Here is a 20,517-nt window from a genome sequence, read left to right as displayed (position 1 = left end):
CTGATCACTCTTACATCTTCACATTTACTACCACAGCCCCATTTCACATTTGAGAAAATGAAGGTCCAGAGAGGAAAGGCGACCTTCCCACTGCAGCAGGGCTAATAAGCATGGAAGGCAGGATTTGCACCCAGGGATGTCTGCTCCGAGTCCTTGGACGGTCCTTCCTCCCTGAGTCTCTCCTGACCTAGGTGAGCAGAGCAGGCCACCTCCAGGAAGCTGCCTGGATTTCAGCACAGCTCCCACTGTGGACTGTGGCCTGGATCCCCACTATACACTGGCACTCGTGGCTACCTTCCAAACAAGTGGGCATGTGAGCAGCACTTACCCCAAACCCCGGGCCTCGTCCACAGCCTAGACTACGGGCAGACCCTCAGGGCCCCGGGTGAGTCCCACTGAGAATGCCCAGGGTGCATTTGGCCGTGGAGGATACTGGAAGCAGAGGAACGTGGGCACTTAGCCACACGCCGCCCACTCTCCCGAGGCTGTAAATGACAGTAACTGAGGGAGGGCACCATCAGTGTGCGAGTACCAAGGCATGAAGGAAAACCATCCTGATACTCCAGGTGCCCTTGAACATGACAGTAAAAACGTGAAAGGAAAACCAACTCCATCGCTCAAACCCACCAGGCTCTGGGATTTCCACGTTTCTGCAGTATGTGCTTCCCGCTTCCCAAGACGTCCCCGCATCCCCTCCCCTGCCCAGCAGCCTCCTAATCAGAATAGTTGAGAAGAGCTGCCATTTGCTACGGAGTCCACCAAAATGCTGTTCCCGGCTGCATGGGGGACAGGTGATTAGAGTCGTGGCTTCATGCCTTTGAGTATTGTCTCCGTATTTCCACAATCGAGGGGTTGTGTGTGTGTCCAGTCACCACCCTGCAGGGACACCTGCTTTACTCTACCCTGAAGATGGTGTGAGGTCACTGCCCTCATTTCATGTCCATAAATACAGCTCTGTACCCTAATTTTGCAGAGTGACAGTGAATCTCATATAGCAGTCCCATCCTTCACTTTGCCTATGTCCTGTCCTGACTCCTGGAACTGTGGTTTCCATCTCTCTGCTTTTACAGACAACACCGTGGTGAATATCTTAGCACTCACGTCTTTGAGCACATCCTTAATTACTTCTGTAGGACTGGTTCCTAGAAATGAGCCTCTTGGGTCAAAGGAAACGTAATTTAAAGTTGTAGGTACGGATCATTATCTTGTCTCCAGAAAGGTTTTTAAAACTCCACGTTCTCTGGGCGCCTGGGCGGCTTAGTCGGTTAAGCATCTGATTTTGGCTCAGGTCATGGTCTCAGGGTCCGAAGACTGAGCCCTGCTTCTCCCTCTCCCTCTGCTTTATTTATTAGAGAACGCGCACGCTCTCTCTCTAATAAATAAGTAATCTTAAAAAAAAATAAAGGGGGTGCCTGGGTGGTTCAGTTGTTAACCGTCTGCCTTTGGCTCAGGTCATGATCCCGGGCTCCCGGGATCGAGCCCCACATTGGGCTCCCTGCTCCGCGGGAAGCCTGCTTCTCCCTCTCCCACTCCCCCTGCTCGTGTTCCCTCTCTCGCTGTGTCTCTCTGTCAAATAAATAAATAAAATCTTTTAAAAAAATGAAATAAAAATAAAAAGTCCATATTCTTGGGGCGCCTGGGTGGCTCAGTTGTTAAGCGTCTGCCTTCAGCTCAGGTCACGATCCCAGAGTCCTGGGATCGAGCCCCGCATAGGGCTCCCTGCTCGGCGGGAAGCCTGCTTCTCCCTCTCCCACTCCCCCTGCTAGTGTTCCCTCTCTCGCTGTGTCTCTCTCTGTCAAATAAATAAATAAAATCTTTAAAAAAAAAAAAAAGTCCATATTCTTTCCAGTGTCAGGACGCGCCCGCCTTCCCATTACCCTCAGCATGGGGAGAGGAGGGGTGAGCTGCTTGAGCTGACATTTCTGAAAGGCTCCCTGTCAGGCGTGGAGCTGCTGGTTAATAGTAACAATAGTATACCATTTCCTGAGGGCTTACTCTGCACAGACACTGGTCAAAGTGGTTTTCGTGGAGTAACTCATTTAATCCTCCCGATAAGCCCTGAGGCAGGTGCTCTTATCAACTACAGTTTAAGAGTTGAGGGAACCAAGGCACAGCTGGGATTTCAACGCCCCTTGTCAGGTGGAAGGAGTCTGCCTGTGGCCCAGCCAAGTTCACCTGGGACTGCTCTGGAGCTGGAGGCTCAAACTCACCGCAATAAAGAAAAGGCACTTAACCCTGAGCCTCAGTTTCCTCATCTGTAAAATGGGAAGAATAGTACAGGATGATAGAGGGCGTTATTATTTTTTTTTAATATTTTATTTATTTATTTTGAGAGAGAGCATGAGCGGGGGGGGGGGGGGCAGAGGGAGAAGGAGAAGCAGACTCCTTGCTGAGTGGAGAGCCGGATGTGGGGCTTGATCCCAGGCTGGCAGGATCATGACCTGAGCCAAGGCAGACACACGCTCAACCGAGTGTGCCACCCAGGCGCCCCTGCAGAGGGGGTTAAATAATAAAGTGTCTAGCACCTAGTAAGGGCTCAATCCATGGCCCACCCCCCAACTCAGGAGGCTGCCTTGGAGACCTGATGGGAAGGTGCAAATGAAGACCTCAGACAACTGGAGAGTTGGTGGGGGCAGGGACCTTTCTGGGCTCTGTGTCTACATCTGCGACGAGGGATTCTGCTCTTTCAAATCAAGTCTGTTGGGTGAATGTGGAGACCACTTCTGCTTCACTCTCATGCGCCTGTTCACCTAGCTCCCCGTTTGCCAATTCAGACTTTGCACAGGTCTGACTTCCATAATGTGCGGTGTGTTCCCGCTGGAGAGTATGGGCACAGGGCAGAGTGTGCGGGCACCAGCCAGAAGGGAAGGGGCTCTTCTAGTCCTGTGGCCAACTCAGCTTCCACTGGAAGCTTCTGGATCCACTGAGGTCTGTCCAGAGGGAAAACAGAGACAGGAGAGGAAGGGACTCTCACTCACTGAGTAAGATGGGTGCAGCTTCCTGATACCTACTAGAAATGGGGGCACCAAGAGGAGAGAGAGTCTCAAGGGCATGCAGCTGATGCCAGGAGAGCCAACTTTGAATGCATCCCTGCCACTCATCAGCTGACTGAACCTGAACAAGGCACTTTCCCCTCCCTCAAGAGTCTGTCCGTTGGGGGAGGGAGGGGTGGGTAACACCTGCTACCTCCCAGGGAAGCAGGGAGGACTCCAGGGGATGAGGCTTGCAAACAGCACTGGGAGCTGGGGGCCTGAGGACCACAACCTTTTCTCTCCACTGAGCTTTTCCACCTCCCTCCACATGAAGATCAAAGCCAGTTCATAAGGTGTCAGCCGGGCCCTTCCCTTTTGCCTCCTGTCCTCACCAGCTCAGAAGGTCCCTCGACCAGTGCCAGACACCCCCACCTCCTGCATCCTCTGGGACCTCAATCTAGGGACCTGCCTCTCCTCTGGGACTCAGCCACTCGGTCTTCTGGCTCCTTCCTGTCAGCTCATAAATGCAGCCAAGTCTCCTTTATCGAAAAGCACCCACACAGATAAAGTAAAGTAAAAAGAAAAAATGTGCTCTTTCAAAACACACACCAGCAGCAGCAAAAATAAAAGCCAAATGATAATCTGGGAGGAGGTCTTTGCCACCAAGAGACCAGACAAGAGGCAAATACCTTGCTGATGAGCTCAAACAGATGAATCAGAAACTCACATTTTGTGGTCACTTCCCAAGGCACATATATTTGCCAAATCACTCTGTACACCTTCAGCTTACACGGTGCTGCGTGTCAGTCACAGCTCAATAAAACCGGGGGTGGGGTGGGGGGTGGGAATCACACAAAGATCCTAGACGTTCATGTTCTTTGATTCAGCAATTTCATTTCTAGGAAATAACAAGAAATGCACACTCGCAGCCTGAGGAAGTACGAAACAGTACAGTCCCTCTGGAGAGCCAGCTGGCTCTAGGTAGAACCCTTCTAGAGGTTCAAATGCAGTGACGACCAGGTGATGCTCTTTCCAGGAAAAATCGGGCAATGTGTACGTGCAAAAGTTCAACGTAACGTTATCCCAAAGAGCCTAAATTTCCAATGTGTTCCCTTTCAGGTAAACACTGAAAAATATTTTAAAAAGGTTTGAGAGAGGTGAGGAATTTGAAAAATTTCTATAGACAAGATATATTCAAATATGTTAAAAAGTGTTTTTTTAAAAAGTTCGGCAAAAATGGCGAAATTTAACAGTAGGATTCTCCAAGTGGTGCAAATATGTCATCTCCCCCCTACTCCCTACAGTTAATTCATTCCAAGCAACATTTAGGGAGCACTGACTATGTGCTGGGCTGGGCACTGAGGTTTCAGGTAAGGTTCCTTTCCTCTAGAAGTTTCCAGTCTGGACAGGAGTGGCACAATGAAAACACAGGGCATTTAGCAGGAATTGTGAGCTCACTTAGGAGGTCCGACGGTTGGGAGGAAGTGCATTCCAGAGGCACATCGGGGCGCGCAGAGCTTGGGTGAGCAGGTGGCTGGTGGAGCCCTACAGCCCACCTGCCTGGACGGAGGGCCAGGAGGGGCAGCGGCCGCTGGGGAGGAAGGCGGTGGGGGAGGAAAGAGCTATTTCCACATTTCAAGCTTCCCTTTCTCATCTGTCCCTACTTCCAGTCCTGTCGCAAATGTCCCAGGCAGCCACCTCCTCTTACTCTGCCCCCTGTCCCAGTTTGGACCTTTAACCTAGGCAGCTAGAAGGGCTTCCGTCGGAATAAGGAAAGGAGACAATTTTCAGAATTTCTATTTGGGAGTCTGTCCTCTTATGGCAAGCTGTCAGAGGATTCCATCTCGCCTCTCCCTTTCTTTTGTATTTGGGCCCACCTGGGGGAGTCCCCCCTAGGGGATCTCCGAGAGGGAACACGGAGCGCAGACCTAGGTGTGGAGGGTAGAGTCCTGGCCAACCTGAGCCCTGCTTCTGCCGGCCCCCAAGACCAAGGGGCCTGCGAGGAGCAGGCAATCACTCAGCATCTCCGGGAGACAGGAGGCGCAAAGGGTGTCCTCCTGAGGGAGGGGTGGATGCAGGGGAGACGCTTTTTAACCCTCTCAGAGCCAGAGGCTCAGCTGAGCCTGCCCAGGAAGTGGGACCGTCTATTCCAGGGTGTCAGATGAGGAAACTGAGGCAAGCGTCCCCGCCCCCCAGCAGCGAAGGGCAGTGGACTCAGAGACCCCTGCCAGAGCCGCTCCCAAGCACATCACAACTCCCACTCAGGGGTTCCCATCTGGCTAGCAGGGAGGGAGCGAAGCGAGCCGGAAGGACGGGTCGTCGGCGGGTCGGGATCCCTGAGAAGGGAAAGGGGCGCTCCGACCCAGGCCCTCCCCTCCACCTGCAGGGCCCCCCCCCACCTCGGCACGTCCGAAGCCAAGGCACCCCCCCGCCCCTCGACCCGGGCCGACGCCTCCCGCCCCCGGCAGTCTCCCCTCCAGCAGGCCGCTCCCCGGCGCTGTCCCAGCCGCCCCCCCTCCGGGGCCAGGAGCGAGCGCGGCGGGGCGGCCAGGCCTCCCGAGACCCGTCCGCGCCCCGGAGCGGAGCGGAGCGGCGCGCCTCGCCCCCGGGCCTCCCGCCCCACGACCCTCTCCGCCGGCGCGGGACCCGGGCCCGGGCGGGGCTGCTGCTCCCCTCGCCGGCCAGGCGCCGGTGCAGCCGCCGCGCTCAACTTCGGGGCGCACTTAGCCGGGGACCGCCGCGCCCAGTCGGTGCGCCCGCAGATGTCCCTCCGAACAGGTGGCCCGGGCGGCGGCCGAGCCCTCCCCGCCCCCCCGCAGCCCACCCCCGCCTTCTCGCGGCACCCCGACCCGCGCCCGGGAGCCCCCGCCCGCCGCCCCCTGCGCGCCGGCCCGGGTACCTCCGGCTCCCGCGGCGGCGGCGGCGGCGGCAGCGGACGAGCTGGTCCCGCGGGCCGGCGGGCGGCGGGCGGCGGGCGGCGGTGCCGGGAGTCCGGCGGCGGGAGCACCGCCCCTCCGGCCCGGGCGTGGTCAGCGCCGCCCCGCCCGCCGCCCCCGCTGGGTCCCGGCTCCTCGGCCCCGCGCGTCCCCGCTGCCCCCGCGCCGGCCTGGACCGCCGTCAACAGGTCCGGAGCGCTCCCCTGGCCTCCCTGTCGCCTACTCTGTGGGCTTGTAATCCGATTTCCCCACTTAACAGATGAGAAAACTGAGGCTCGGCCGTTAAGTCCCTTGAAGGTCATGCAACTGAGAAGGGGCAGTGTCAGTATTGGAACCGGGCCTGCCTGATGCCACAGCCTAGAACACACTCACGAACCTCCCCACCGCACGCCCCAGCTGTGACTGGTGCTGAACGCTCGGCCTGCGGCGTGGCTCAGTGTTTTGCCGAATTTCCCTTATTTGCTTGAACCTTCACAACTTCCGAAGGCCCTTGTTGCTGCTGCGTCCTGGCCCCACTCACTCTCCTCCGGGTCCACTGGCCGCCGGCTGGTTGTCCTCACTCCTCGGGGCTCCTCCTCCCCCTCAGCGGATGACTGGTCCCCAGGCCACCTTTGAGAACATGAAAACTCTCCATCCCAGCCCTGCAACAGCCTAGCACTTAGTAGGTGCCTTTGAATGAACGAATGGGAAGAAAATTCCCATGGGCTTCCACCACCCATCTGCAGCCTCCTGACCTGGTACTTATGCGCTGCCTTCCCTCCCAGGACCCAAGGGACCGCAGGACCCCCTCCCCTTGTCCACAAGCTGCCACCCTTCAAGCCCACACTGACTCAGCAACTCTGCTGAGATCACCACCTAACCTGAAACCAAGAGTCTCCCCCGCCCTGCTCCTTCTCATCAACCCACACACTTCTCCTATCTTAAAAACCAAAAGAAGGAAACCAAAACCCCTTTAGGTACTTCTCCAATCTTAAAACCAAAACCCCCTTAGGATCCCCTAACCCGCTCCCCTTCCCTACTGCCTCACCTTTGTCCTTCCCTTTATAGCAAAAGTCCTGTCTCTCCGGTTTTTCCCCTCCTTTGTCCCTCAAACCCCTACCCCCACTAGCCCACTAAATCTGTCATTTTGGTCCCCAGCTATGCCCATGTTCCTAGGTCCACATGGAGCCTGCTCCTTGCCTCACTGGTCCCTCCAGCAGCACCTGTCACTGCTGCCCACTCCCTGTTCTCTGAAGCACTTTACTCTTCTGGTTTCCCAGATGCCACACCTGACCACTTCTCCTCTGTGCCCACCCTCATCCTCCTCCGCGGACCCCCTTCTCTCCCCAGCCTCTAGAAGTTTCCACAGGCTGTGCTCAGCTCTTGATCTTCTGCTCCTTCCCCGACTCTTTACCTTGATGTTGTCGTCCAACCCTTGGCTTTGGAGGCATCTATCTGCGCATGGCGCCCAGATGTGGCCCGCAGCCCGGACCTCTCCCTGAAGGCACATTTCTTTTCTTTTTTTTTTTTTTAACACTTTTTTTTTTTTTTAAGATTTTATTTATTTATTTGAGACAGAGAGAATGAGAGAGGGAGAGCACATGAGAGGGGGGAGGGTCAGAGGGAGAAGCAGACTCCCCGCCGAGCAGGGAGCCCAATGTGGGATTCGATCCTGGGACTCCAGGATCATGACCTGAGCCGAAGGCAGTCGCTTAACCAACTGAGCCACCCAGGTGAAGGCACATTTCTAACTGTGCTCCCTTACAGGGCTCCAGCCAGCAGCCCGGTCTCCCCCACGCTGTCCTGCATCTCCCCCATCTCAGTTAAGGACAGCTCCCTTTCCTGCCGCTTGGGCCCCAAGCCCTGACTCCTCTCCGCCCACCACACACCTTCCCCACACCCACGCCAATGGCAAATGCTATCAGATCCGCCTTGAAAAAGATGAAAATATGTCCAGAATCTGACACTTCTCACCCCTCCCCCTGTCCAAGCCACTAGCCTCTCCCCAGGGACCTCGTCTGGCCTGTAGTTCTGCCTCCCCCACTCCCCGGTCCAAACAGCAGCCCGAGGGATGATGGGAGAAGGAGGTCAGGCCACATCCCTCCTCTGGCCAAACCCTTCCAGTGGCTCCTCACTGAGCTCAGAAGAAAAGCCCCTGCCTCACCGTGGCCTCATCCCTTTCTTGGATGGGGACCCTGCCCAGCCACGCTGGCCTCCTTGCTGGCGCTCACCCCCTCCAGGGCCTTTCCTCTCGCTCGAACAGGCTCTCCGCCTGGAACAGCCTTGCCTAGATACCTACGTGGCTCTCTCCCTCACCTTCAGGTTCAAGCTTCAATGTCGGCTTCTGAGTGAGTATTCCGTGACCTCCCTGTCTCAGATCAGGCATGCACTCCCCACTCACTGCTTTCTCACCTCGATTTTCCCCCATACGCTTACCACCATGTGACATGCTTTATGTTTTTCACTTATACATGTATTTTAATGCCTGTCCTCTGCACGGGATTGTGAGTTCCACAGAGCGGGGGTTCCTGCTGACTTGTTCACTGCTATGTCTCCCTCCTGGAACAGTGTCTGGAACAGAGTGACTGGACACTCAGCACACGTGTAGAATGAATGAACCCGTAGGATTTCACCAGTGGTAATATTCACAACCCTTTTTCTTTGTATTGGCTTTTTCATTTCAATAAATGTATTTTAAAAGGAAACTTTATATTACTGTCCTAGATAGGATACCACTATTACTAGCCTAGAATAGAAGGCAACAGTAAAAATGACAATATTCTAGGGGGGCGCCTGGGTGGCTCAGTCGGTTGAGCATCTGCCTTCGGCTCAGGTCATGATCTCGGGAGTCCCAGGATGGAGTCCTACATCGGGCTCCCTGCTCAGCGGGGAGTCTGCTTCTCTCTCTGCCTGCTGCCTCCCTCTCTCTCTCTCATGAATAAATAAATAAAATCTTTTTTAAAAGATATTTTATTATTTGAGAGAGAGAGAGAGAGAGCACAAGAGGGGGGAGGGGCAGAGGGAGAAGCAGACTCCCCGCTGAGCAGGGAGCCCGATGTAGGACTCCATCCTGGGACTCCCGAGATCATGACCTGAGCCGAAGGCAGATGCTCAACCGACTGAGCCACCCAGGCACCTCTAAATAAATAAAATCTTTAAAAAACAACAAACAATGTTCTACAGCTCTGGGGACCCCTTTGCCCTCCTACCCTCTCTTTTTTTTTTTTTTTTAAGATTTTATTTATTTATTCATGAGAGACAGAGAGAGAGGCAGAGGCAGAGGCAGAGGGAGAAGCAGGCTTCCCACGGAGCAGGGAGCCCGATGCGGGGCTCGATCCCAGGACCCCGGGATCATGACCTGAGCTGAAGGCAGACTCTTAACGACTGAGCCACCCAGGCTCCCCCCTCCTACCCTCTCCTTATTAAAATGTGAGATTCACAAAGTGTAGCAAGGTATCAAAGCACCTAGAATAGATTCGCCCCTGGACCTAAGCAGAAGAATTGAAAGAGAATTGAGAGGAGGTGACCTTCTTAGGGGAGCCCCTTCCTGGCTATGCCCAGCCCCACAAGCTCTTCCTAACGGCGCAGGGGAAGAACAGCTATCCCTTCTAGCTGTCCCTCCTAGCAGTTTATTTAAACTCACAACCCTCTGAGATCATGCTGTCACCATCCCCACTTTACAGATGAGGAAACTGAGGCTGAGTTGGAACTTGCCAAGCTCACAGAGCACGTCAGGGTGGACAGAGATTAGAACTGGAGTTTGCCAGAGACCAAGCCCTTGGCAGACTCCGAGGTCAAACCCCCCTCGGTCTGCTCTGGCCTGGCTGTTGGGGGAAACTGAAGGGAGTGCATGGAGGAAGTAGGTGGGGATGGAAGAGCCCACATGTCAGCCCTGCTGTGGCCTCAGTTTACCCATGTGTAAAGTGCTGCCAGAGACGCCCAGTCTGGCCGCCCTGGGTTTTTTGCAGAAGTCTGGGAGAAAGATGTGTCCTCTTTCTTCTGCACGGGCTCTGGGTGTGTTTTGCTTCTGGACAAGGAGTGGGGAGGGTGTAGACTAGAGCTCGGTGGTGTCTGGCCACCACATGAGGGGAGGGCCCATCTCTGAATAGAGCCTACCTCCTCGGGAGGCTGAGCCATGAGACACAGGCAGGGGAACGGGCCATCTCCGGAGCCTGTGTGTCCCCGTGGCCTGACCTGCGTGGCCCACAGGCCTCCCCATTTTACAGTTTGGTTTAACCAGATGAGCTAGATCTTTTTTCCTTGTACATAGAAGAATCCTATTTGATTCAGCCTTTCACTACTGACACTTTCTGCTCCACCCATTAAGCAAGCTGCATCCTCGCCCATCTTAATAAAAAGGACAAGAAATCAAAAAGCAAAACAACCTCCTCCCTTACCTCGTGACCTCCAAGGCTCTCTTACCTTCAGCCAGGTTTCTCAAAAGACTCATCTCTGCTCTGTTGCGATCCTTCCCTTTCTGGTCCCCGGTGCCCGTTCTCGTCTGCTTCCTGTCCCCCTCCGGGTTGAGGGCTCTTGCTAGTGTCACACTGACCTGCCTGTCAATCCTGTCAATATCGGATTAACAACAACAATATCGTTAACCTTTGTTAATAGAACCACAGACTGGGACGCCTGGGTGGCTCAGTCGGTTAAGCGTCTGCCTTTGGCTCAGGTCATGATCCCAGGGTCCTCGGATCGAGTCCCGCATCGGGCTCCCTGCTCTGTGGGGAGCCTGCTTCTCCCTCTGCCTCTGTCTCTCTCTCTGTCTCTCATGAATAAATAAATAAAATCTTAAAAAAAAAAATAGAACCACAGACTGCAAGAATTTGTGTAAACATATGACCTTAAAAACATAGAAGCATTTCTGGTTTCGTTTCTGACCAGAGTGTCCTAAAAGCCACAGGAGTTTCTGAACCATCCCCACGTCTCAGGGACACCCCAGTGCCCAGACTTTTGCCTCTAAGACCTTCTCCCCTAAAGGAAACCAGGATTCTTTGGAACATAAAGAGAAAATGAGAATGGTCCGGGATACCCTGGTGTGGCCAGAAAGTAAAGTCACCCTCAGAAATATTAGGGGAGCAGAGGAGAGACAATGGAACCATCAAAAGTCTCCCCCAACACGAACCAAGCTTTACTAATATGAGCATCAAAAACTATCGGTTGAAATAATTACGGTTAACTGGAATATATGAACGGTCATGGTTATAATGATACTCAGAGGAGAAAGGTTAATATAAGGCATTCCAAGAGAGTTGTAATATAAGAAAGATGACTGTCATATGACTTGTTTGAATTTTTATTGAGCTTAAGTTGGGATGCATTGGTCTGTGTATCTTGTTGGGTTTTTTTATTTTATTGTTGTTAACAAATTAGAGAGATGTGTTTGCTTTATCTGTGTAATCAGAAAAGAATAAACTTGGAGCTCTGGGCTGGAGGCCTAGAATACACCAAAGAAAGGAGAATGGACTTGCATGTTCTGGGGACCCCACGGAAACTCTGGGGTGGACAAGACTCCCTCAGGTGCATAGCGTGGAGGTCACCGTCGGTTGTCCAGGAGAACGGGGCTTCACAGAGGAGGTCCACAGTGGCTACTTAGCCAAGTCTCATCCCAGGAGAGGCAGCTAAGCCCTGTGTCCCAGTGCCTGACTGAGGACCCAAATCAAACATCCAGATCCAGTGACCTCAGCTTGTCCTGGGAGATTATCGTAAACATGAGCTGGTATCCAAATTTCATCACCAAAGCTCTAGGGAGAAAGCAAACAAGTACAGCAAAATCCCTAAGAAGAAACAAAAGCAAGGATGGAAATGGTGCCTATGGCCTTGACATTTCAGAAGAGTTTTTAAGTATAAAGGTTATGACAGAGCTGTTCTCGGACCTCGCCATGAGAAATCTGCAATCGCGGTTTATACTGTTGACAGAGATATACTTAATCAAGTTTATAATCAAGGTTGGAATACTCCAGATGAATTGGATTTCGAAGTTTCGTTTATAACATAGAGGAGCTTTAGGGAAGGAAGTCCACATAGCTGTGGCCGTCCTCTCTGGGGACCGAGGTCTCCTGACTGTAATAGCCCCATCTGCAAACTCACCGGGGGGGTTTACGGGCTGAATTTCTGACTTCCTGGTGGCATTAGGCTGTTTACCATAAACTCTCCGCGCTCTTAGCCTCCTGCCCTCTGACTGGCCATCCTCCGGACGACTCTCCGTCCTCCACCCATCCCTTCCATTCTGGAGTCCCTGGCCCTTTTCCAGGCCCCTTCAGGCGTCTCACGCACATGTGGGCTGGCCTCCATCCTACCCTGGCCTTCCAAAGCTGAGCCCTCGTCCAGCCCACAGAGGAGCTGCAGGACCCAGAGCCACTGGAAACGGCAGCATCAACCTCTTGGGCCCCCCTCTCCTCTCTCCCTGCTCCGCCACCCCACCGCCCCTGCGTGAGGCAGCCAACCGCCGAGTCTGGACGATCTCACCTCCTCGCTGCCTCAAACACGCCTGCTCCTTTCACCCCCTGTGGCAGCCCTCAGCCCATCAGCAGTCCCACACTCAGGCCTTTCTGAGGCGTCCACAATGTTTGAGGTCCTGGAAATGCAAGATGGACAGGGGCCTGGGACTGAAGCCAGGACTCACCGTGCACGCGGTTCCCCGGGGGACGGGTTGCAAGGCAGACTCTGAGAGGCTCCCAGCTGCAGCTACTGGTGGTCCCAGACCCACTCTTTGAGCAGCAAGACCCCAGCTCACACAGGGCTTTTGAGTCTTGCCAAACAGAATTAACAGAGAGCCATGGAGGGCCTGGAAGCAGGGTCCTTTGATGAAGTTGAAGTTAAGTCTTTTTTCCAGGCAAATGCAATGGACCTTGGTTTCTTTCACCAAAGCCTCTTCCCCAGGATGGGGCTCTTCCCCATCCTTGGCTATATCAGGAAATTTCCCAGGATGCTTAACGAGCCTCTTGCCTCCTGAGCTTGATAACTAAGATACCCAAGGCTGTCAACCCATTTCTGGGGATGAAAACAAACACCCCTGCCTCCAGCCCTCTCCTCTGTCCCTACATCCAGGCCCAGACTCTGGAAGGGTGTTTCCCGGCCAGCTCCGTGTCCACTCCCAGCAGCCCCTGACTGCTGTCCCGCTTCTAGGGTATTTGGTCCAGTTTTTCTCTTTGAACTTCCCAAAACTCCCAGGGCTGAGGATGAGGTCCTGCCCCTTTAGACTGCCCTCCAAAGCCTACCTTTCTGGATCTGCCCCCTGCCTTCCTGCCCTGGAGTCACAGTTTCCTCCAACAAAGGGGACACATCCTCTTCTTCATGCTGCTCTCTTTGCTCTTGTTGGTCCTCAGCCTTACAGTGGCCTTCCCCTCTCCTTGACTGACCCCCTAGTTTCTTAACAGGATTTTACAGTTTTTACATCTATTTAATTTCTTTTTTTTTTTTTTTTAAGGCTGTTTGAGAGAAAGAGAGCATGTGTAATGCGCATGTGCGCATGCAGGGGGAAGGGTAGAGGGGGAGGGAGAGGGAGAGAGAATCTCAAGCCAACTTTGGGCTGAGCATGGAGCCCAACACGAGGCTCAATTCCACACCCTGAGATCACCACGGGATCAGAAACCAAGAGCCTGACGCTTAACCGATTGAGCCACCTAGGTACCCCTACCTCTACTTAATTTCTATGCAAGCTTAGGGAGAACATATGATTTTGACCATTTCACAGATGACAAACCAGAGGCTTAACGAGGCTGGGTCACTGAGCTCAGGTCATACAGCCAGGGAGACATCGGGAGGGGAATAGAGCTACTCTGTCCTGTTGGGCCACCAGACGTTTGTTTGTTTTTTAGCATTGCCTTGTGATCAGTACTTGGATGGAGGAGAATACAGGTGGGATGTGAGCCCAGAGAGGCTCATCCACCAGTTATGTGCTAGAGCCAACTCCCATCAGCTGGAGAGAGCCAATGGTGGGCATCTCTTCCCAACTCGCATTCACAGATGGCACACTGGTAGTGTGAAATTGGCCGTGGCAGGAGTATTTACACCATGAACATTGGCCAACACTACAAATCCGGGCTTCCTTCCTGGAGGGCGAGTGGTTCGTTTGCTGGCATACCACTGATGTTTACTCAAGTCTGGGAGACTTCTGGAGGAGATGATGTCTGAGCTGAGCCTGCCAGGATGGGAGGCAGATGGAGGGGCAGGTGTTGCCTTCACCTGGAATATTCTACCTGCCTGTTTAAGTCTAACACATGGGTGAGCAAGAGCACATGGTCTATTGTGGAAAGGAAGCAAGCAGTTTTGGAAGAAGAAGATGCTGGGGACAGGGAGGGGCTTCTAGTCAGAGAACAGAGCAGGTACCAGGGTCATCTAAACCAATGTTGTGACCCAGAAATGATTTACAGTTTATCCTGCACACACCTGGGGGCCCATGGTCGTTGGCATGCTGGGGCGGGGCATGAGTGGATGTTTTAGGGGAAGACGTCCCTGGTAGCAGTGGGAAAGCATAGAGGGTGCTGACAGGGGCCAACGAGGAGGCCACTCAGAGAACCCAGAGAAAGGATGCTGAGACCGCTCTACAGCAGGTGCCTGGGATGGCTGTGGGTAAACGGGCCAGCTGCAGACGCCACGGGACCCAAGGGCTGTGGGTCAAGGAGAGGCAGGCCTCTGGAAGGAAGCTAGGTTTCTGGCGTGGGTCCCTGGATACCTGTCATTTGAGATGGGGAACCTGGGTGTGGCTGCTTTGGGGGAGAATCATGGTGAATTCAAATCGGGCGTGTGTTTGAGATGCACTGAGGCTCCTGTGCTGTCCGGGTGGGAGGTCAAAGGCAGATGGGCTTTGGAGCTCGGGCTCCAAGGACAGACTGGGCTGGAGTGCAGTGATGGATATCTGGACAGAGCCCCGAGCAGCACCAGGGTTCAAAGGCACATCAAGAGAGTGACCAAGTATTTACCATCAGAGCGGTAGGGTTTTTTTTTCCCCTCTTAAAAAAAAATGAGAATGTTCAATTTCCAGGGCAACATGTAAAGAGCTTGGAGGCCATCATTCCCATCCTCACAATAACAACAAAAGAAGCTGAGCCAACTGAAAATCAACAACTTTTCTCAGATCCATTAGAGAATTGGGGTCACAGGGCAAACCAGTGGCCCAAAGACTGGAGAGAGGCAGATACAGAGAATCACGGCTGCTGAGGAGCAAAAGCCTGAAGCTGGAGCTGGTCCTGGCAGGAACACTTGAGCTATACTTGACAGTTGCTAGAGGCTCAGGATAGACCAGCTCAAGAGATAAAAGCTCGCGTGCCTGGGTGGCTCAGTTGGTTAAGCGACTGCCTTCGGCTCAGGTCATGGTCCCAGGGTCCTGGGATCGAGTCCCACATCGGGCTCCCGGCTCAGCGGGGAGCCTGCTTCTCCCTCTGACCCTATCCCCTCTCACGCTGTTTCTCTCTTTCTCTCTCAAATAAGTAAATAAATAAAATCTTTAAAAAAAAAAAAGATAAAAGCTCAAGGAAATCCCCACACTTTCAGGCTGAGCTTTGGGCAGGGAAAGGGGAAAACCAACTATTTTGACATACATCACAGGCATTCTATTCTTCTTTCTATTCTCTGTAATGCAGAAGTAGTACACATTTTCCTCTACCCTCTTAGGGTTTCCAGCTGGGACTGATGTAAGACAGACGGGGGCGCCTGGGTGGCTCCTTAGTTGGTCAAACGTCCAACTCTTGATCTCAGCTCAGGTCTTGATCTCAGGATCGTGAGTTCAAGCCCCACATTGGGCTCCATGCTGGGCATGGAGCCTACTTTAAAAAAAAACAAGAACAGGGGACGCCTGGGTGGCTCCGTCAGTTAAGCGTTGGACTCTTGGTTTTGGCTCGGGATGAGATCTTAGGGTCATGAGCTCAAGCCCCATGTCGGGCTCCATGCTCAGCTCAGGATCTGCTTAAGACTCTCTCTCCCTCACCCTCTGCCCCTCCCCACTTCTAAAATAAATACATAAATCTTTTTAAAAATCAGGAGCAAAAACAAAAACAGATTAACAGCAGAAAAGCATACAAATTTTATTTACAAGTACTTGGGTGCTCTCACAAGACAAATGAAGACCCCAAGAATAATAAGGCCCAAGATACAAGGTTGAATACAGAGTAGCAATTGTGGAAAAGTAACTAAAATCTGTGGGAAGACTAAAGGAAGGTAAGAGTTATTCTAACAAAGTCTGTTTGTGCAAATTTCTCTTGGCCTTAACTTTCTGTTTCTTCCTCCTGGTACAGAGAAGGCACCTTTGACATGGGCATTTTATTTCCTGTTTTCAGAAGGAAAAGGGGAAGGTCAGAGTGTACCCGGTTGGCATCCACTTTTCAAGTGCTTTTAATCCAGCATAATCAATATGCCAAAGCAGTGTATTTGGGAAGAGGGAGAGGGGTGTTTTGAACTCCTTTGGTAGCAAAGCCAACCCTTAAAGATAGGACTGTACCAGAACCTTATCCCACCGGGGAAAGGGAAATTAGCCAACTCCACGTCCTCTGGCCTTCTGGTCTTACATAAGGGAAGGAAAAAAAATGACTAAGAAACTCCTCTGAAGGTCATAGCCCATGGACTGTGGCCTGCCAAAAACAACAGGCCTCAGGAAGATTTAATTATAAGATTATAGAACATTTCTCCTGCATAACCTTCCCAAACAGAAAGCACCAGGCCCAAATGGTCTCACTGGTGAATTCTACCAAACATTTGGAAAAAAATTCCACCGATGATCTATAATCCCTTAGAGAGAACAGAAACAAATGACCCCAGCATTACCCTAATACCAAAACCTGACAAAGACCTTACAAGAAAGGGAAACAGTAGATCAATATCTCTCATGAACATAGATGCAAAAATCCTCAACAGAATATTGGCAAATTAAAAGCACCATTATGCATGAAAAGAATTATATACCAGGACCAAGTGGAATTTATTCCACGTATGCAAAACTGGTTCAACATCCAAGACTCAATTAATGCAATCAATTACATCAAAGGTTAAAGGAGAAGCATCATATAACCATATCACTAGTTGCAGAGAAAAGCATTTGACAAAACCCCACACCCACTCAGCAAACTAGCATAGCAGGGAACTTCCTCAACTTGATTAAGAACATCTGCTATCTGCTCAATCGTCTGTAAATGGAAACTGCCCTACAACATAAAGTCTGTTAATTCAAAAAGTACTATGAAAAACAAGGGGCGCCTGGCTGACTCAGTCAGTAGAGCATGTGACTCTTGATCTTGTGGTTGTGGGTTCAGGCCCCATGTTGGGTGCAGATATCACTTTAAAAAAACGTTTTTTAATCTTAAAAAAAAAGTCCTATAAAAAACAAAACCAGGGGCGCCTGGGTGGCTCAGTCAGTTGAGTGTCCGACTCTTGGTTTTGGCTCTGGTCATGATCTCATGGGTCATGGGATCAAGCCCCGTGCTGGGCTCCACGTTCCGTGGAGAGTCTGCTTCAGGATTCTCTCCCTCTGCCCTTCCCTCCCCTCGTGCTCTCTCTCTCTCCCAAATCAACCAATCAATCTTTAAAAAAAAACAGACCAAAATTTATCAGGGTAGGTAATATTTGCATATGGTCCAAACTACAAAAAAGGGTGTAGGGGGGAGAAGTGAGCCTCCTTCTCACCCCAATCCTCAGTTACCTAATTTCCCTCTGCAGAGGGAACTGCTGTTAGCTGATTCTCTGTGCTCTTCTCGAGATATTCTTTGTATATACAAGCATATCTATCCTCAAAACACACACACGTGCTCTGTAGTTGTTTGGATGCACAGTTGTGTATCTTGCTTGTTCCCTTAACAATATACCTTGGAGGTATTTCATGGCAAAACAACCAGCAAAATCCCTCTCCACCAGGTTCACTGAGAGATCTACGGGAAATGATTTGGAGGCCTCGTTTCTCGATTGTCCCAGTGATGGGACGCAGCTGATACCTTTCTAGATGCATAGGAGAAAAGCTAATTCATGATTTTATTTCTCCCCTGGAACTGGGCAAGGTGGCTGCCTGTTTGTTCCTATATGTTGCTGTTTGGTGTCTCCTGGCTTAACTATTTTATGGTTATTTAGGTGGTCGCCTGTTGCTGCACGCTTTTTTTTTTTTTTTTTAAAGATTTTATTTATTTGAGAGAGAGAGAATGAGAGACAGAGAGCACGAGAGGGAAGAGGGTCAGAGGGAGAAGCAGACTCCCTGCTGAGCAGGGAGCCCGATGCAGGACTCGATCCAGGGACTCCAGGATCATGACCTGAGCCGAAGGCAGTCGCCTAACCAACTGAGCCACCCAGGCGCCCCAACGGGGCTGCAATTTAAATATCCATGTTCTTGGGCATGTTCCATAACCTCTCTGTGCCGTGATTAAATTTTCATTCTTTCTCTCTTGTTTGTTAATGCAAATAGGTTCTTGTCCTTTAAAATAGAGAGAATCCTGCTTTACCCCTTATCCCAAAGGTTCTGACATGTGCTTTTATTGGTCTCTTCTAAATGTTCTGTAGTTTGGATTTTTTTTAATTTAAATTCAGTTAATAACATATAGTTTATTATGTTTCAGAGGTAGAGTTCAGTGATTCATCAGTCTTATATAACACCCAGTGCTTATATAATATCACGTGCCCTCCTCAACGTCCATCACCCAGTTACCCCCTCCCCTCCAGCAGCCCTCGGTTTGTTTCCTATGATTAAGAGTCTCTTACAGTTCGTCTCCCTCTCTGACTTTGTCTTGTTTTATTTTCCCCTCCCTTCCCCCATGATCCTGTTTTGTTTCTTAAATTCCACACATGAATGAGCTCATATGATAATTGTCTTTCTCTGATTGACTGCAGTTTGGATTTTGATTTCCTTTTCCCCCCAAGTGTTGTTTAAGAGGCTTTAGGATTTCTGGATGTAGGACCTTTGCCAGGAGGCAGGGTTGTTTATTTTACGGTACAGGCTGAATTGTGTCCCCCTGCAAAATTCATGTGTTGAGGTCTTAACCCCCAGTAGCTCAGAATGTGACTGTATTTGGAGGCAGGCCCTTTATCGAGGTAAGATAAAAGAGGTCATGTGGGTGGGCCCTAATCCAACAGGACTGGTGTCCTTGTATAAAGAGATTAAGACAGACATAGAGGGATGATCATGTGGGGACACAGGGAGAGAATGACCATCCACAAGCCAAGGAGAGAGGCCTCAGAAGAAACCAATCCTGCCAACACCTTGATCTTGGACTTCTGGCCTCCAGGATTGTGAGAAAATAAATTTCTGTTGGTTAAGCCCCCCCAGTCTGTGGTGCTTTGCATGGTGACCCTAGCAGACTAATAACTGTATTATTGCGTCTTTCCACATCACGCTCAGAGAAATATCATCTGTCCTACATATCCTTGAGGGCATTTGTCAAGTCTTCCTTTGTCATCTGCTAGTATGTATAGTAGATTTTTGCGAATGTCCCACTGGTGACTGCAAGAAAGGTGTGTTCTGTTTTCAGAGTATAGAATTCAATAAGTTTATTTATTTAGTTAAGTAATCTCTACACCCAATGTGGGGTATGAACTCAACACCCCGAGACCAAGAGTCATGTACTCCTCTGACTGAGCCAGCCAGGGACCCCTCAATAATCTCTATTAAAATCGCCTTCTTGGTTATGTCATTTCTGTCTTCCAAATGGTTATTCGTTATTTTTATTTCTTATTTTTCTACTCCACCTGTCATGGGAGTAATTAGTCCGAAGGCTAAGAGACAAGCATCTGACTTCAGAACTTCCGGGGCATGAGAGTATGAAGTGAACAAGATCACTGCAACGGAAAACCGTCGTTCAGAGAGGAAAGGAATGAGAACGGCCCAGGACCTAGGCCAGCTCCTGTGGGCAGGAGTGGCAAGTGTCCTTGCTCTGGCAAAGGGCTGAGCTCCTCTGTTCCCCAGTGTGGAGACCCGGCTTCCCTCCCCGCACCCACCCCACCTCCGCTCTGATGGTCAGAGGCTTCTGCTTGCCTTCTTCACCTACTGTCCTGTATGCCTTCAGAAATCTACAGCTCTCTGGGGGAAACAGGGAGGACGTGGGGCTCCATTCTCTGCCCTTCCCTTCTCTCTGGGATCCTGGCTCTCGAGGCTCTAAATTTTGCTGTCAAGGTTCACAAGATGGTCAAAAGCTGACTTCTGTGCAGCCCTCTGCCCAGGCCGTTTACCCAGCTTCCTGCCCCACTCCCAAGTGAACAGATGGCCAGAGAGAACATTTGCTCTAGAAGGTCGTTCCCCTTCTCCAGAATTGGATCCCCTCAGCTGTGGTTCCTTTGGTAGCTTTGAAAGCCTTCAGAATGTTTTCAGTGTTGTGGTTGGGGCTGGCTGTGCACTGTGCCTGGCTTTCCCAGATTCCAGATCTCGGCGGCATCATCAGTCTGTTGCAAACTTCTCCAACAGAACTAGAAGCAGAAATCCGCATCTACCCCCTTTTCAAGCACCCCTGTTTTCTGAGCCGAGTCTAGCGGGATTCTGCAGCCCCTGGACTTGGCCCACATCAGCTTGGCGTTCCTCTTTTTGGGGGTCTGTTAGAGGAGTTAGTCTCATTCTCTGCCTTTCGGCTTCCCAAGTGTCACCACCCCCTTCTTTCCTGGGAGTTCTGTCCCTGAGGAGCTATGGCTTTTGTGTCACTTTGGTTGAACTTCGGAAGAAAGTGGAA

General features: G+C 51.5%; 1 protein-coding gene across 3 annotated transcripts in view; it reads right to left on the bottom strand.

The window, feature by feature from the left end:
- Positions 1–10,333, bottom strand: part of A4GALT (alpha 1,4-galactosyltransferase (P1PK blood group)) — a 37,002-nt gene extending 26,669 nt beyond the window's left edge. Inside the window, exon 1 of one of the 3 annotated variants that reach the window (XM_064590525.1) lies at positions 10,310–10,333. The gene's annotated coding sequence lies outside the window, so the exon portion shown is untranslated. Of the gene's footprint in view, positions 1–5,871; positions 6,008–10,309 lie in introns of those variants that run through there. The other 2 variants (XM_064590524.1, XM_064590527.1) reach the window with 2 other exon arrangements.
- Between the last annotated feature and the right edge of the window lie 10,184 nt (positions 10,334–20,517).

The sequence above is a fragment of the Mirounga angustirostris genome, unplaced genomic scaffold, assembly GCF_029215605.1.
Source record: "Mirounga angustirostris isolate CCGP_5_RB_7025 unplaced genomic scaffold, mMirAng1.0.hap1 SCAF_5, whole genome shotgun sequence".
Taxonomy (NCBI): domain Eukaryota; kingdom Metazoa; phylum Chordata; class Mammalia; order Carnivora; family Phocidae; genus Mirounga; species Mirounga angustirostris.
Note: the sequence above shows the minus strand (reverse complement) of the source record. Positions and strands in the feature narration are given on the sequence as shown.